This window comes from Mauremys reevesii, linkage group 3 (assembly GCF_016161935.1).
Source record: "Mauremys reevesii isolate NIE-2019 linkage group 3, ASM1616193v1, whole genome shotgun sequence".
NCBI lineage: Eukaryota > Metazoa > Chordata > Testudines > Geoemydidae > Mauremys > Mauremys reevesii.
The window spans coordinates 167,032,096-167,049,488 of record NC_052625.1 but is presented as its reverse complement, the minus strand read 5'-3'; the positions used below and the strand labels follow the sequence as shown (position 1 = coordinate 167,049,488).

At 42.7% G+C, this 17,393-nt stretch overlaps 1 protein-coding gene across 10 annotated transcripts in view; it reads right to left on the bottom strand.

Annotated features, from left to right (window-relative positions):
• CSMD1 (CUB and Sushi multiple domains 1) overlaps positions 1–17,393 on the bottom strand; it is a 1,616,238-nt gene that overhangs the window by 1,093,371 nt on the left and 505,474 nt on the right. The window contains exon 1 of one of the 10 annotated variants that reach the window (XM_039529055.1): positions 6,878–7,020. The exons of the other annotated variants lie outside the window; for them this stretch is intronic. The gene's annotated coding sequence lies outside the window, so the exon portion shown is untranslated. Of the gene's footprint in view, positions 1–6,877; positions 7,021–17,393 lie in introns of those variants that run through there. 10 annotated transcript variants of the gene reach the window in all.

The following is a 17,393-nucleotide window of genomic DNA, read 5'->3' as shown; positions in this document are numbered from 1 at the left end:
AGCAGTTTCTCCTTGCTCACCAGTAAATGGTGGCAGAGATCTCCTTCCCCTATGGAGCAGCTGTCCATGTGGAGTGCTCAAGCAGCTCTGGGCCATTCTTCTCCCTGTTCACTAACAGGTGTCAATAGTGAGCTCCTTACTCTCTAGGATTTAAATATAGGAGTTAATGATAGCCATGGTGAACTTGGTGGAAGAATAGCAACACAAGACCACAAGAGGTATTTGCTGTTGGGCTGGGTCTCAAAACATGAAACACTTTGGTTATTGCATCTTTTATTCAGCATCCTAACTGGAAATCCCTGAGTTAAAATAATGTGGAGTTCACTGTGGTGTATTTCATGGACCTACCAGGGAGAGCTGGAAGGGGAGCATTTGTCACTCACAGGCTACAGAGCCTATGGAAATCACTCTAGCTCACCACTTTAAAATGAGATTTTGTTTGAGTTAAAGAGAGGACAGAAGCAGAGTTCAGTGATGTGAAAATTTGTAAATGTTTATAAGAGTCAGCTGCTTTTGTGCAGAAAAAGATAGAAGATGCCAGAATTGTTTTTTGTATATGCTAATGTCTCAAAACCTGTAACATTATGGCTACAGTCACAATCTTCTATTTGGCCACACAAGCCAAGGAGAGGAAGCCATCTCTGTGACCCAGGACTGTGAGTCAACATTTATTCCCTGCCTGCAGTGTGAGAGAGTCTTGCCTGTGCCCGGTGGGGTGTTAGCTCCCTAACCCTACCAGCCTTTCAGTCCTCAAGTGCTTTCCAGGGTGCTATGCCAGCCCCTGTATTTACATGCAAGTTAACAATAGTTCCTGAATCCCTTTGAATCACTCTCCTGTGATATGCAGCCCCTGACACTGGCTACTCAGAAAATCCATATCCTCTGCTCCCACACTTAATCAGACATATTATCCACTGGTGACTAATTTTACTCCAAATTCATAAAGCATACCTTCAATATAAATACATTATTCCTTAAACATTACCCATATGAACATCCATACCGGGACAGACTAATGGTCCATCTAGCCCAGTATCCTGACTTCTGACAGTGGCCAATGCCAGGTGCTTCAGAGGGAATTAACAGAACATACATCTCACAATGATTATGAGTCGTTACAAGCTTTCTGTAGATACCTTACTTGTTACTCTATATGGATAAAGATCCTGTAAGACATGTTAGATGTGTAAGTTTCACAGGTCTGAGGTTAGAGTTGTTTGTGAATGACAGGGGAGCATTTGCCTGGGAACTTGTGTGTCATGATCTCTTAACAAAAGCAATGAATGCTACTAGCTAAAGGAGAAACCAGACTTTTGTTTGCTCACAGGACAGAAGTGTCTGATTTTTGGCCTGAGATCATAGAATCATAGAATCTCAGGGTTGGAAGGGACCTCAGGAGGTCATCTAGTCCAACCCCCTGCTCAAAGCAGGATCAAACCCAACTAAATCATCGAAGCCAGGACTTTGTCAAGCCTGACCTTAAAAACCTCTAAGGAAGGAGATTCCACTACCTCCCTAGGTAACCCATTCCAGTGCTTCACCACCCTACTAGTGAAAAAGTTTTTCCTAATGTCCAACCTAAATCTCCCCCTCTGCAACTTGAGACCATTACTCCTTGTTCTGTCATCTTCTACCACTGAGAACAGTCTAGATCCATCCTCTTTGGAACCCTCTTTCAGGTAGCTGAAAGCAGCTATCAAATCCCCCCTCATTCTTCTCTTCAGCAGGCTAAACAATCTCAGTTCTCTCAGCCTCTCCTCGTAAGTCATGTGCTTCAGCCCCCTAATCATTTTTGTTGCCCTCCGCTGGACTCTCTCCAATTTATCCACATCCTTCTTGTAGTGTGGGGCCCAAAACTGGACACAGTACTCCAAATGAGGCCTCACCAGTGCTGAATAGAGGGGAATGATCACAACCCTCGATCTGCTGGAAATGCCCCTACTTATACAACCCAAAATGTCATTAGCCTTCTTGGCAACAAGGGCACACTGTTGACTCATATTCAGCTTTTCGTCCACCGTAACCCCTAGGTCCCTTTCTGCAGAACTGCTGCCCAGCCATTCGGTCCCTAGTCTGTAGCAGTGCATGGGATTCTTCCGTCCTCAATGCAGGACTCTGCACTTATCCTTGTTGAACCTCATCGTATTTCTTTTGGCCCAATCCTCTAATTTGTCTAGGTCCCTCTGTATCCTACCCCTACCCTCCAGCGTATCAACCACTCCTCCCAGTTTAGTGTCATCTGCAAACTTGCTAAGGGTGCAGTCCACACCATCCTCCAGATCGTTAATGAAGATATTGAACAAAACTGGCCCCAGCACCGACCCTTGGGGCACTCCACTTGATACCGGCTGCCAACTAGACATGGAACCATTGATCACTATTCCTGCAATTTCTTTCAAACTTTGAAGAATCCAGTTGACACACCAGATTTTAGGCCACACTACAGACAAGGGATGGCCAAACTTACTGTCCCTTCGAGCCACATGTGACAATCTTCAGAAGTTCAAGAGCTGAGACACACCTGCCAGGAGCCAAGGGTTGGGGCTTCAGCCGTGTTCCGGCTGAAGCCCCAAGCCCTGGCAGGTGCACCCCACAGGCCTGAAGCCCCAAGAAACTTGTCCTTGCAGAGCAGAAGCCCTGAGCCCCCCATGCTGGGCAGAAGCCCCTACTGCACTACCCTGCTGCAAGGCAGAGGTCCCAAGCTCCCACCCCCCAGTCTGGTAGGTGGAGAATGGAGGTGGGGGGGGGGCTCTGCAAGCCACACTTTAATGTAAAAGAGCCACAAGAGGCTCATAAGCGACAGTTTGGTCTCCCCAGCTATATACTGAGATACCTGAAAAGACTATTAGAGGGCAAAGAATAAATTGTGTGTAAAAGTTATGCTGAAACCTTATACAATAAGGAAGATATTATAAAACCAAACATTCACTCCTTGACTCCGTGTGGGAATTAGCAGCGGAACGATTTGTGAAAGTCTGCATAGGAAGAATATACAGGTAGACTGACTACCTAATAGCTTTTGTCTTAAGTTACTTGAGAATATTTTTTAAAACTGCTCACAATATTTTGTTGTACTAAATGTAAATATTTACTGAACAATTCTGTGCTACTCTGTCTTTGAAGGTGACTAGAAGCTGTTACCAACAACTATATTCAATGTTTTGAATACAGCAGCTCTGACGTTCGGTCTCTTCAGGACTTTTTTAAATGATTTACACTGAAACGTTGTCTTCACTGTAAAACCTGGTGGAGGGAGTTTGTTTTATTTTTACAAAGAAAAACAAATGCATGGTGAGACAAAAAATCACAGTTTTTTTATCTAGTTATAAAGACGTAGTGTAGACGAGCTCCCTGTAGTTATTATACCCCCTGTCCAAGGTTGACCTCATCTAGTTTACTTCAAGTAAAACTACAGTGTCTGGTAGAATTTTATAGTAGAATAGGTAATATGCATTAGTTATCCCACAGTAAAAACATACCATTTTTGGCAGTGAAAACAAAAATCTCTGTAATTCAGAGTGAAAAGTCCTGAAGAGATAGAACTCTTTGACAAATTGTTATTCTGAGATGCAGGAAAGGGGAGTGTAATAGTGATTTTATATAATTTACCCCCGTCCCCATACAGAAAGCAGAAAATGTCAAACAAGGAGAAGAAGTTTGAAAAGCACTGGAGAGCCTGTGAAACAAGCCAAAGAGATTGATGACCATGTCAAAGTGGCAGCTAAGGAAAATGTCTGGCAGATGCATTTTGGATGCACCAGAGGAGAGGGATGAGGTTGATTTTTTAAAAAAAGAAGAAGATAAACCCAAGAAGAAAAGACTGTATTATTTGATGCAGTACATGATTTGTACATGGATGAGTGATTTGGGTGTTGGGAGAGAAAGGAAGGGGGAGATTTTTGAAAATAATTGGAAGAAAAAAATGGCATTATTTGGTTATGGCCTGGATTTGGATACAAGTGGAGGGAAGAGTCAGAGAAGACAACCGAGTTACAAGCATGGATGATTGTGACTGCTCAGATATGACTTTTTTCAGAACTTTACTTAATTTTCAAATAAAAAAGATGTCTATCCAAGACTGTAGATAACCTCACACATCATTAATAATAAAATAAATCCCAGCAGAATGAAGGTAATTGTTAACAGGCACTCAGCCACTACCCTTAGACCTCTCCAAAAACCCTGTCAAACAGATGTATTTTGCAGCATGTTTGAAAGGACACCAATAGACACATACCATTCATGGCATGATTCTGATCTACTTATGCATTTATACAATGTTCATCATTGAACGTGTGTTCTGCATGCCTCAACCTACACTTAAACTGGTGCTTCCCTTTCCCAAAGTAGGGAAAGACGGTCTTGCATTCAGCTGAAGGAAAAGGCATACAATTAAATAAATGTTGGAATAAATCTGTATACACTTGAACACTCTAGGAGGTAAATTTGATTTTTTTTTCAACCACACAAATAAACTGTGTATGGCTGTTGATGAGGAGTAATTAAATGTAGAGTAGATGAAAAATATATACAAAAATGTAGCTCAACTTCTAAGATGCAGCAATCTGGCATTTAAATCCAAGATAGAACCACTTTAAAATCAAATCCAAACACAAGGAATGTAAAGATTCGACAGGTGCCACCAAAAATTCAGGAGATTTAAAACAAAAAGAAAAAAAATTGAACAGAGAGTTTGTAAGGCTCATTGGTCTAAACAACCAGGATACAGATTGTACTAAGAGATGAATCACACTTGTGAGACCCAAGCCACTTCAAACATCCCTAAATAAAGGTAAGATATGTGGTGAAACCTTGTTAGCTATAGTATTTCAGAAGAAGAATCTCCATACAAATAATTCATTTATGTTTTCCTTAAAGGCATAATGAATTCCTTGAGTAACATGGATAAACCATTTAGATTTTGCTTTCTTCATTTCAGTTCAGTTCAGCTAATGCTATAATTGTAAAAGACCACCACTACAGTGGGCAAATACAAAGATTACTTATGTCCCCCCACCCCGTTTTTACATTTAAATCTATAAAATTAAGATTTTATAATTTTATACAATTAAAATATTATGCAAATGTATATACTAGCTGACATAATATTTAATGGTTACTTGAGCCACTACAATTCATCATGGAAACAGCATTTTAAGGATCAAGTACATGTGTATTTAGGGTTGTATTTAAAAGAAACAAAACTATTATCATCCCAGAAGAGTACAATGGCTCCTCCAAAGCTGCTGGAATCTCTATCATGTAAGTACATATTTTGGTACATGTATTATTTACCTGACAAAAATGATGTATTTAGAAAAAAGCAGCTATGGCCCATCATGCAAATCCATACTTATGTAGTTTTTAGAAAGTGGATTTCTGACATGATAAACCATAAAAGCTTCTTCCGGAGCCATTAAGGGTGATGGTGTAAATCCTTGAACTATGAATCATTCCAGTCTGACGGCTGTGCATATGCACTAAGCCTGAGTACTGTATTATAAATCCTGCTGCCAGTTGTGGGTAGGAATCTAGAAGAACAAAGGCTTGAATCTACAGCTAGTCTGACTCTTGATCATTTAAAAATGTATATCGCTTGCAGGAAACTGTGTCTCCTCTTCCTACTTTGTTGGCATTCTGTATAAAAATAATGTTCCTGAAAAAAGTAGTAAAAAATGTGGGATTTTTCTCCCAGTCTGACATTAGACTGAGAAAAGGGAAAAGCAGATACTAAGGACTACACTTGAAGATTTTCAGTATCAAAAGCATTCTGAGACTCTTCTGAGACAGTCAGTTTGTCTACTCTGCAATCAGGCATGGCTACAGCACATGTAGACATACCTGAGCTAGCTTTAATCTACTTAGTTTGAATAATAACAAGGAAACCACAGCAACAGAGGGTATCTGCTCCATTACATACCAAATATCTCTGGCAGGCTTGTGTACAGTCTGTGCTGCTGCAGCTTCAGTGCTATGATTATTCTAGCTAACTACATCAAAACTATCTTGGATACGTCTACATTTGCTGCAGTCACACCTCTGATTGCAGTGTAGACATACCCTCACATTACTTTATATACACAGCTACTGCCTTCCAAAAAATTCACAGCAACTAAAGATTAACTTTTTGTTTACTTTGATTAAGTCTAAGATTATGTCATGGAAGTCACAGAATCCGTGACTTCCAGCAATCTCCATGACATTGGGAGCAGCAGGGGACCCCTCAGCTGAGCCCACAGATCCCCCCGTTCAGCAGCAGCTGTGAGCAGCAACCCCACCCCTGCAGCTCCCAGTGGCAGAGGGACCCTGGAGCTGGTCAGCCGACGTGGGCATGCCACTCCCCCCCAGTTCCCCATCCCCCAGCTCCAGCCCGACAGAGCAACAGGGGGACCTGTCCCAGCCACTGGGCAATGGGGTCCCTGCAGCTCCCAGCCACTGCAGAGGGCAGGTGGGGGGACCCTCCTCCCTCCCCATTTTGTCAGGGATGTTTTTAGTAAAAGTCAGGGACAGGTCACAGCTTCCATGATTTTTAGTTTATTGCCCGTGACCTGTCCCTGATTTTTATTAAAAATATCCATGGCAAAATTGTAGCCCATCTATGATTGCTCAGCTGTGTACGTGTAAGTGCTTGAGAGAAAGACAGACACTCATTTGAAAATATGAATGTACCTAACAGAATGAAAGTCTACTAAAATTGTGTCTGTGCAGAAATCAAGTACATAAGATACAGAATAAAAATTTCAGAACCACTGGCAAACCTGGGCATTTAATTGCAGTTGAGAACCAGCCACCAGTACACACTACCAACTATAGATACTGTACATCCCTCAGAAGAATCCAGAAATAGTTCCAAACCTGCCAAGACTTATAAACTTACTTTTCTTTAAGCAGGTATAGTCACACCGAGTTTAAGCCATTTGAATGCTCATGAAAGCAAGCCATTCACACAGAACTAACATTTTGAAATGTGAAAGTTGTGTATTCTAATACTGATGACAGGCATGTTCCATTTCACACCCTAATAAGTAACAAAGTTGAAAGCATAGCCCTGGAGCATGTGAGCAGATGCACTTATCTAAGCTTCTTGATGAGTGGGAACTGCAACTTCTCCCAGGAGAATGATGAGACTGAGGCTGACTTAATCATCTATGACATCATTCACATGAGGCACACTAGAAGCATTTCCAAAGAAACCAAACACTGGAATTCTGGTTAAATACATAGGCAACTATGACTGCAGAGTGATTAGACATGGGGTGAGGGAAAGATATTTTCTATACATATATGCTCAAATTTAAAAATAAATTAACTTGAGGTATGTTTTGTGCCCTAAGTTTACTTTCCATGAATGTTTAGGTGCTTGCATTTTGCTCACATGGATGTCTGCAGAAAAAAAATTCAACTTGCGTGTGTAACCTTTGAGTGGGCTAGAGTTTACTTCATTTGCCCTTTTACAGTGCCTAAAAAACCCCAACTCCCATAGAAAAGCACCTGGAGACCCAAAATTCAATCTCTAAAAATTTTCAACAAGGAGGGCACAGGGTCAACCTCCCCACATTCAATCCAAAAAAACAAAAGTAATGAATGTAATAATGTTATATTCACAGTTATACATAAACATAAATAAACAAATTGAATTTAAACACGTCAGTCCCAACAAAACACAGTGAGAAGAAACTCAGAGTTCCCAAAAACTTAGGTTGACTTCATCTGAATCTCAGTTAGAGTCTTGATCACCAAATCTATACAATCTGCTGAATCAAAAGCAACATCTTCCCTCCACTTACTTGTAGAATTTTTTTAGGTGGAATCCATGCAGACTCTTCCTTGTCCTCTACTGAAATCACTTCAATCATAGAATATCAGGAGGTCATCTAGTCCAACTTGGTTAGCTAATCAGCTATCCAATTAACCAACCACTTGGTTAAGTATATAGATTTTTTAAAAACGGCAGCAAAATGCTTTAGAGTTAGGGAAAACAACTTGCTTTCTGCTCTTGGGAATCACCTTCTCCCAACCCACACAGTTCACATGACTACTTGCCCTCATGGAGTCTAAGTCCAGCAACAGGGAACCCATTGAGCATACCCCAAACTACCACACCCTAATCCCAGGAGTGCTAATTGTGCATCTGCCTAGCAAGAATGCCCCAGACCAACTCATTCTTGCTCACCCTAGCACTAGATCTCTTAAAGAGATATCTCCCTATTGGGCAAATGACTTACAAATGCTCAAGTATATATACAAAAGTGGTATATTTTATGAGAGATTAATGCATTAAACACTGAACAATAAATCTTATTATTGCTTATTTTTCTCTAGGAACAATTCATTTACTAAGCCCTGTGTGATCCAGAAAAAAGAAAAAAGAAAAAAAATCAATATTTTTCTAAAATTCTCAACTTTAACTTATCTTCCTTTTCCCCTCAACTAAAACCTTTCCCAAAGAGATTCACAACCTAAAGGATTTCATCAAGCCCTCTACTTGCTGATGAGCTGTGCTTATCCAATAAGAGAAGAGAAGCAAATACCATGTTACTTATATGACCAACTGCAACTATTTCTAGGCTACCAGATAAATCTTCTATTGTGTATCTTCCCTATTTTAATCTTTAAAGAAGCTGATATTTCAGCTTTGCATTCAGAATATATACAGTTTAAATATATATGTTAAAGCAATTTAAATACAGTATTGTAATTTCAGACTGAAGTACCCAGCATCCCTTCTGATGTTCATATAAGAATATAATTTTAAATCCAAGTAACAAAGCAAATTAACAAAATTACTTTTCAGTGTTGAAAATTCATCTGATAGAATCATAGAATCATAGAATTCAAGATCAGAAGGGACCATTATGATCATCTAGTCTGACCTCCTGCAAGATGCAGGCCACATAAGCCGATCCACCCACTCCTGAACTAATTCACTCCCTTGACTCTGCTGTTGAATGCTCCAAATCATGATTTAAAGACTTCAAGTAGCAGATAATCCACCAGCAAGCGACCCCTGCCCCATGCTTCGGAGGAAGGTGAAAAACCTCCAGGGCCACTGCCAATCTACCCTGGAGGAAAATTCCTTCCTGACCCCAAATATGGCGATCAGCTGAACCCTGAGCATGTGGGCAAGACTCTCCAGCCAGACCCTCTGGAAAAGGCTAACAATATCCCAACACTGACCCTTTGTACTAATTACCAGTGTGGCACGTTATTGACCTATTGACTAAACCCGTTATCCTATCATACCATCCCCTCCATAAACTTATCCAGCTTAATCTTAAAGTCATGGAGGTCCTTCGCCCCCACTGTTTCTCTCGGTAGGCTGTTCCAGAATTGCACTCCTCTGATGGTTAGAAACCTTCGTCTAATTTCAAGCCTAAATTTCCTGACTGACAATTTATATCCGTTTGATCTCGTGTCCACATTAGCACTGAGCTGAAATAATTCCTCTCCTTCCCTGGTATTTATCCCTCTGATATATTTAAAGAGTGCAATCATATCTCCTCTTATCCTTCTTTTGGTTAAGGAAAACAAACCGAGCTCCTAAATATTTATTTTATGTTCTATATCCAGGAAGTCACTTAATAGTCTGTTTTCAATACTTCACTTTTCAATAGTAATACTAATTTGGCAAAAAAGATACACATTTCTTCATAAAGTTCTTTATGTAATCAAACATTCTATCCACTTTGGTGGTTGTCTGCCTTAACCCCAAGCTCAAAACAGCATATGGAGCACCATAAGGCATTTCCATTCTCTTCAGTGTCGCTATAATCTTGACAGCCAAATTATTATTGTGGCTATTTGAACAATGAAGCCATCTGTGAGGCTGATGCCAAACCAGGAGAAAAGTTTATAATTTATTGCTATACTTTGTCAACATGAAACTAAATGTGATCCCTCCATTATTAAATTCAAATGAATATTTACTGGATATCATCTAAAGGAGACGCTAATGCAATCCCAGAAGTTCAACCTATGCCTCTCAGAGTGTATTCATTCTTCTTACATTCATAACACCACCTTTAGAAGAGTTATGATTTCCAGGGTTGAACTCTGGAACCGAAAAACAACAGATTTTTCTCTTCAGTTTCCCAAGCAATAGAGAGTACACTTAAAGAGTTTGTTCTGGTTTTAAAGATACCAAAATTTGCAGAGATGTTCCCTATATTTAAAAGGGGATACCGCTAGAACTATATATCTCTAGAACCACAAGGAACTTTCAAGTGCACCACTGTAATAATAAGTGATAATAGTAAATACAATAAAGGCTTTATCCAAGAGCAGAGTCAGTGACTCCACCTTCCATGATGCAAAGCAGGTTCTTATCATAGCATCATAGAATATCAGGGTTGGAAGGGACTTCAGGAGGTCATCTAGTCCAACCCCCTGCTCAAAGCAGGACCAATCCCAAACTAAATCATCCCAGCCAGGGCTTTGCCAAGCCTGACCATAAAAACCAATAAGGCCTGGTCTACACTAGGACTTTAATTCGAATTTATTAGCGTTAATTCGAATTAACCATGCACCCATCCACACCAGGAAGCCATTTAATTCGACATAGAGGGCTCTTTAGTTCAAATTCTGTACTCCTCCCCGACGAGGGGAGTAGCGCTAAATTCGACATGGCTATGTCGAATTAGGCTAGGTGTGGATGCAAATCGAACTTAGTAGCTCCGGGAGCTATCCCACAGTGCACCACTCTGTTGACGCTCTGGACAGCAGTCCGAGCTTGGATGTTCTGACCAGCCACACGGGAAAAGCCCCGGGAAAATTTGAATTCCTTTTCCTGTCTGGCCAGTTTGAATCTCATGTCCTGGTTGGACATCGGGGCGAGCTCAGCAGCACCGGCAACGATGCAGAGCTCTCCAGCAGAGGAGTTCATGTAATCTCTGAATAGAAAGAGGGACCCAGCATAGACTGACCGGGAAGTCTTGGATCTGATCGGTGTGTGGGGCGACGAGTCTGTGCTTTCGGAGCTGCGCTCCAACAAACGGAATGCAAAGACCTACGGGAAGGTCTCCAAAGCCATGACAGACAGAGGATACAGGCGGGATGCAACGCAGTGCCGCGTGAAAATCAAGGACCCCAGACAAGGCTACCAAAAAATCAAAGCGGCAAACAGACGCTACGGAGCCTGCCACCACTGCCCCACCAGTGACCATGGACTCTGACGATGGGACAGTGTCGACGGCCAGTTCCTCGGCGATGTTCGCGGACGGGGAAGATGAGGAAGGGTTTGTGGAGGACGAGGCAGGCGACAGCGCTTACAAAGCTGGTTTCCCCGACAGCCAGGATCGCTTCATCACCCTCACGGAGAGCCCCTACCAACCCTCCCCGGCCGTTAACCCAGACCCTGAATCAGGGGAAGGATCAGTCGGTAAGTGCTTTAAACATGTAAACTTTTATTATTAATGGACAGGAATCTGAACTATGTGAAAAGGAGGTCTATATATATGGGGATAGAACAGAAATCCTCCTGGGAGATCTCCATGAAGCTCTCCTGGAGGTAATCGAAAAGCCTCCGCAGGAGGTTCCTGGGGAGAGCTGCCTTATTGGGTGCTCCGTGGTAGCACACTTTTCCGTGCCAGGCTTTCATGAGGTACTCAGGGAGCATTGCCTCCCCGAGCACGGCTGCATAGGCCCCTGGTTTGTGCTGGCTTTCACGCAGCATGCGCTCTCTATCTCCTTCAGTGACCGTCCTCAGGGCGATGTCGCTCGGCGACTCCTGCATCTAATTAGTCCCCCTGCTCCCTCCATGAGCGTCCATTTGATTCTTTGGCTTTCCGTTACTCTTGTCACGCAGCAGCGTGCTGACTCTCTGCTACGCCGTCTGTCCAGAGATTTTTTAAAAATACTTTGGACCAGGCGTAACATTACGGTAATTTCCTAATTAGATGCAGGAGTCGCCGAGCGACATCGCCCTGAGGACGGTCACTGAAGGAGATAGAGAGCGCATGCTGTGTGAAAGCCAGCACAAACCAGGGGCCTATGCAGCCGTGCTCGGGGAGGCAATGCTCCCTGAGTACCTCATGAAAGCCTGGCGCGGAAAAGTGTGCTACCACGGAGCACCCAATAAGGCAGCTCTCCCCAGGAACCTCCTGCGGAGGCTTTTCGATTACCTCCAGGAGAGCTTCGTGGAGATCTCCCAGGAGGATTTCTGTTCTATCCCCATATATATAGACCTCCTTTTCACATAGTTCAGATTCCTGTTCCATTAATAATAAAAGTTTACATGTTTAAAGCACTTACCGACTGAGCCTTCCCCTGATTCAGGGTCTGGGTTAATGGCCGGGGAGGGTTGGTAGGGGCTCTCCGTGAGGGTGATGAAGCGATCCTGGCTGTCGGGGAAACCAGCTTTGTAAGCGCTGTCGCCTGCCTCGTCCTCCACAAACCCTTCCTCATCTTCCCAGTCCGCGAACATCGCCGAGGAACTGGCCGTCGACACTGTCCCATCGTCAGAGTCCATGGTCACTGGTGGGGCAGTGGTGGCAGGCTCCGTAGCATCTGTTTGCCGCTTTGATTTTTTGGTAGCCTTGTCTGGGGTCCTTGATTTTCACGCGGCGCTGCGTTGCATCCCGCCTGTATCCTCTGTCTGTCATGGCTTTGGAGACCTTCCCGTAGGTCTTTGCATTCCGTTTGTTGGAGCGCAGCTCCGAAAGCACAGACTCGTCGCCCCACACACCGATCAGATCCAAGACTTCCCGGTCAGTCTATGCTGGGTCCCTCTTTCTATTCAGAGATTACATGAACTCCTCTGCTGGAGAGCTCTGCATCGTTGCCGGTGCTGCTGAGCTCGCCCCGATGTCCAACCAAGACATGAGATTCAAACTGGCCAGACAGGAAAAGGAATTCAAATTTTCCCGGGGCTTTTCCCGTGTGGCTGGTCAGAACATCCAAGCTCGGACTGTTGTCCAGAGCGTCAACAGAGTGGTGCACTGTGGGATAGCTCCCGGAGCTACTAAGTTTGATTTGCATCCACACCTAGCCTAATTCGACATAGCCATGTCAAATTTAGCGCTACTCCCCTCGTCGGGGAGGAGTACAGAATTTGAACTAAAGAGCCCTCTATGTCGAATTAAATGGCTTCCTGGTGTGGACGGGTGCACGGTTAATTCGAATTAACGCTGCTAAATTCGAATTAAAGTCCTAGTGTAGACCAGGCCTTAGGAAGGAGATTCCACCACCTCCCTAGGTAACCCTTGATTCTTCTTCCTTGATTCACTAGTATTCAGGAAGATCCTGAGTCAGGAATGCACTTAAGCATGTGCTCAACTTTAAGCATCTGCTTAAATCTATTTTGGGACTTACACATGTGCTTAAAGTTCAAAGTGCTTTCCGGCATTGGCGCCTAAGGTAGGACAGACTTTTAAGGCTCAATCCACTGCCCACTGTAGTCAGTGGAAGGACTTTCACTGATGTTAATTGGTGTTAATCAGGCACATAACAAAGCACCAGTTCCAAAAGACCACAGCTATCCTGGTTGACAGCTATTTTACGAGAATAGTAAATTCATTAAAATAAGATTAACTCTCCTCCTCTAAAATTACCATTGTGATGGGAATCAAGTAAGTACCTCAACCCACCCCTTCTTAAAGAGCAGAGATAGCAGTTCCATTAGAATAATAGAGTGAACAATGAGCTGAGATTGGACAGCTCTTTCACTTGCAATCAAGTTTGTTTTTTGGTTTTAAATAAAAATAACTCTTAGTATTTCTCCCCACCCAGTTGGACATGGATACATCACTACGGGATCAATGATAAACAGCTGCAGAGCACTGACAGTGATGATCATATTTTAATGAGCTCACTTACTTCTAAGCAGCTCCTTTTGGCTCCAGCTTGTTTCTTTTGGCTTTTTGTGCAGTCCTGTCTTCAGAATATGTTATCCTGTCAAACAAATATCTATGGCTTTTAACAGTTTGTATGGTTTGTGAGGCTGCAGGTGCACTGCAATGATACAGGCCCTAAGGCTTAGCATGGCTTGGCCAACCTGCATCACATAAAACCTTCAGGACAAAGCACTTTTGGACATGTGTCTGAGAATGCCAATCTGTGAAATTCTCTTCCAGAAAAGGAGTTCTGCAATCTGCCAACTGTTTTGACAGACAAGTGAAAGCTTTATTTTCATTCAGTAATCACAGCAGCTGTTTATTGAAAAACAGGCTTTCCATTTATAAAAAAAGAGCTTGTCCAGGTGAGGGTAGCATCTCAAGAGAGCAGCATACTCTATATTAATTTTTCACCTGCCTAGTAAATGCAGTTCCAAGATTGGTGTGAAATATATCCCAGCCATAAAATATGTCTTCCCCTTTGCCTTGTAAAGATAGTGACCAGACATTTCAAATCTTATTATGTGCTACTTTAGCATTACCAAGATATGACACATGTTATAGATCAGGCATGGCCAAACCGCGGCTCACTGAGCTCAGGGCTTCATCCTTTGGGGGGAATGGGAAGAGAGCCGTCGCTTGCGGCATGAGCCCCACAGGGGGGCACAGAGGTTCAGGGCTTCACCCCACAGTGAGGCGAGCTGGTGCTTGTGGCTCCAGCCCTGCAGAGGGGAACTGAGGCTCAGAGCTTCACCCCGCAGTGGAGTGAGTTTGTGCTTGCAGCTTCAGCCCGATAGCAGAGCTCCAAGGCTCAGGGCTTCACCTCCAGTAGGGCGCCAAGGCTCAGGGCTTCACCCCCACTGGGGGGGCGAGTTGAAGCTCGGGGTTTCAGCCCCACGCGGGTGAGCTGGTGGTCTTGGCTTCAATCCCAGGGGGAGGTGGCAAAGCTGGGTTTCAGCCCTGCAGGAGGTGGAGAGCCGCTGCTTGGGACTTCAGCCCCAGAGGAGGCGGCAAGCCAGTGCTCAGGGCTTCAGCCCTGCAAGTGGAGGGGTTCTGCTGCTGGGGGCTTCAACCCCACAGAAGCAGGTGAGCTGGTGCTGGGGCTTCAGCCCTGCAGGTGGCACCTAGGCTCTGGCTTCAGTGGCACATGCTCATTATAACGAAATTGTGTCACTGTAGTGCTGTGCAGACCTCGTGTGCTGTGATCTCCTTGCATGCTGCACACTATAGGCTGTGTTTAGTGTTCACAAGTCAGAGTTGAATAGTTTTTGATTTAAGTTTAACCCTGTGCTAATTTCGTTGAGAACAATTACATCTTCAAACTGTAACAAATGCAAGTATGAAGAAGAAAACCAAAGTTTTCAGCCAGAATGAGAGGAAGATTTTGCATTCACTAGTAAAGGTGGCAAACCCCTGTGCCTTATCTGCAATTCATAACTCTCTCACTACAAAGCAAGCAACTTGAAATGTCAGTATGAAACAACTCACAAGAACTTTTCATGTAAATACCCTCCTGTATCAGAAGTAAGTAAAAACAAGCAAACCACACAAAAATTACACTTCAACAGTCAACAGACAGTACTTTTGGCATTCAGTAAAGAAGCTGACACAATGACTGAAAGTAGTTTTGTTATGGCATGGAATATCGCTCATGCCAAAATGTCCATATTGTAATGGAGAATTTGTTAAGAAGAATATTGCAGAAGTGGTTAAAATTTTAGATTTAAGTGACACAACTTCAGTGACTAATACAGCAAATTCCAATTCTGTGTCAGACTACCGAGAGGCGGCTCTCCCAGATCAGTGCTGACATTGCAAGCAAGATGCAAAATGATCTAAATAATTCTCGAGCATTCAGCCCAGTTGTCAACTAATCCACAGGTATTCAAGATGAACCACAACTAGCAATATTTGTTCGCTTTGTTTCTGGGGATGTAATTATGAAAGAACAAATGTTGGACTTAGTGGCACTAAAAGAAACAACCCACAGTGTTGACACAAAGAACACACTTGACAGAGCATTGACAAATGCCGATGTACTGCTGGATCAGCTTGTTGTGAAAGATGGATCACCTGCAATGGTGGGGGGAAAAAAGTAGGCCTATCGGACTTTTGAAAAGTGATCCCAAATTTCCAGAGTTTCTCCCGGTTCATTGCATCATCCATTGTGAATATCTCACTGGTAGACACTTCAAGTATGAAAATGTTACAAAAGCAGTCCTGGAAATTGTCAATTTCATCCACTCGAATGGGAAAACTCATGGACAGTTCAAAAATTTTATTGAAGAGCTGGATCTTGAAGACAAACTTAACAACATCTCTTTCTACTATATTGTGAGGTGGTTATCAACCAGCAATGTCTTAAATAGATTTGTGGAACTGTTGGAGCCTATCAATGCTTTTCTTGAAGAAAAGGTAAGTCCTATCCACAACTGAAAGATGAGCAATGGATGCAGGATCTGAAGTTTTTCACTGATATTATGCATCATCTGCAAACTCTCAACTTGGCACTCCAAGGGAAGGATAAGATTATTTCTGACCTTAGTCAGACAGTCTTCAGCTTCCAGAACAAGTTAAAGCTTCTGCAAAAAGACATAGTGTCAAGAGACTTCAACCACTTTCCCCATCTCAAGAGTAGGGTAAACACATTCCCTGATATCAAAATAGAAGATCACAAACTCGAGGCATGCAGAAGTGAATTACAAGGACTGCTTGATGACTTTCAGACTAGGTTTGAAGACTTGCAGAAGCTGAGATCCTACTTTGCCTTTCTCGTAAACCCATTCATGGTTGATGTGATGGATGAATTCATGGCTGTCTGATTCCCAAAACTGTGGTTAAAGAAACATCTACTGTAGAAATTGAACTATTGGAACTCTAGGCTCTAAAGATGATGCATAAATCACAGTCTACCATCAAGTTCTAGAAGCAAGTGCCAGGAATGAAGTATCCTCAATTCAAAAAGACTAGTGTGTGACTCATTTCAATTTTTGGTACAACATACTGCTGTAAATCACTGTACTCCATGATGAAGTTTGTAGAATCGAAACATTGTATAGTCCTTACAAATCAACATCTGATTGAGCTCCTCCGTACTGCCTGACAACATATCAACCAGATTTCCAAAGACTTACGACCAGGATGGAGACCCACAGGGCCTCTAGTTCTAGGAGTAATTAGGCGTGATACAGTAAGTACAATACTAATATTTTTTAAAAAATGCATGTGTAAAGGTTGTTTGTGTCTTGCGGCTCTCGAACTTCTGAAAATTATTGTATGTGGCTCTGAGGGTCAGTAAGTTTGGCCATCCCTGTTATAGATCCTCATGGTTTGTGACAGTCATGAAATGAAATTTAGAGCAGATTGGAATACAGCATCTAAAATAGATTCTGAAGTCGTTTTAAAAATGTACTACTAACACTACACTTATTATTTGATCATCATGAGATATTCATTGGATTTTTCTCTTTTCAATAAGAAACAACGCTGTAGGAGCTAAAATTTGCACTAACTGCTACATGGGTTTTTATCTATTAAGTTCTTTCTGTGATATCCAATACCATA